The sequence below is a fragment of the Hipposideros armiger genome, unplaced genomic scaffold, assembly GCF_001890085.2.
Source record: "Hipposideros armiger isolate ML-2016 unplaced genomic scaffold, ASM189008v1 scaffold_147, whole genome shotgun sequence".
Lineage (NCBI taxonomy): Eukaryota > Metazoa > Chordata > Mammalia > Chiroptera > Hipposideridae > Hipposideros > Hipposideros armiger.
Genome location: NW_017731497.1, coordinates 469,844 through 470,902, shown reverse-complemented (window position 1 = coordinate 470,902; position 1,059 = coordinate 469,844). Strand labels below are relative to the sequence as shown.

The 1,059-nt window shown below is 39.8% G+C and overlaps 1 protein-coding gene across 1 annotated transcript in view; it reads left to right on the top strand.

The window, feature by feature from the left end:
• The window catches only part of RORA (RAR related orphan receptor A), a 753,832-nt gene that overhangs the window by 514,854 nt on the left and 237,919 nt on the right, over positions 1-1,059 (top strand). The gene's annotated exons all lie outside the window — the stretch shown is intronic.

Here is a 1,059-nt window from a genome sequence, read left to right as displayed (position 1 = left end):
TAAAGGACGGTCATTTCTCTCGAAACCATTTCTTGAACATCTACTATGTGTTTGGGCTTGTGAAAGATGCTGTAGGATTCACAGATGAAAAAGACTCAGCCCTTGCCTTCCGAAGCTCACCAAGTTTATGAGAGTGATGAGAAGATGCATTCTAGACTATGCACACTAGACAGCTCTGTAGTTCCACAGACATTAGCAGAGAGGCAGAGGGGTCTAACAAAAGCAATACTAGCCTCGAGAACCAAGAGTGGAATACTCGCTCCAGGCTTAGCATCACCAGGAATTCATTTGACATCTCTGGACTCCAGTCTTCTTATTGGTACAAGAAAGGATTAGGACTGGATCTTCTCTAAGTGCCTGCCCAGTAAATCTCTGACAATCTATGGGCTTTGGAAGATCAGAGTAGAATGTGTCAGTGTTGGCAGAGGTACTGTGAAAAGGTATCCTCAAGGACGGGGCAGTTGAGTTGGCCTTGAAGAATGGGAGATGGTTGTAGAAGTTGGGTGCCAGATACTTGAAGCAGAAGGACTAACAATGAACTAAAACATGAGTGTAAAATTGTACAAAGCATCTTCTGATGGCCATTTTATGAATTAATTAAGAGAAGAGAAGCGTGAACAAACAGGGTCATGTGATACAGGTTCTGTCTATATGGATGCTATCATTGAAGTGAGTATGAGTCTCTGTATTGTAATATTTTATCACTTACATACAAGAAACAAAAGGTTAAAATGATTTGGAGTAGTACCAATTTTGGAAACCCCGTATATTGATGTTAAGAGCAATCGTACAGAAGAGCTAAGTGAGAGAATGCACAATGAAATCTCCATGTTAGTGAATGATGATAATGATGTTAATAAAATATGATGGGAAAATGCTACAGATTCTTACACGGTGGAAAAGCAGCTAATGATTGTCAAAGTGGGAAAGTGTAAAAATAGCCCATGCTATATTTCTTATGTGGATTTCTACCTAAACAAAGGATGCTGTGGAGACCCAAAAGACTGATACATATAGGCAGCATCCAGAAATCTATTGAAGCCAAAACTGGAAACATCA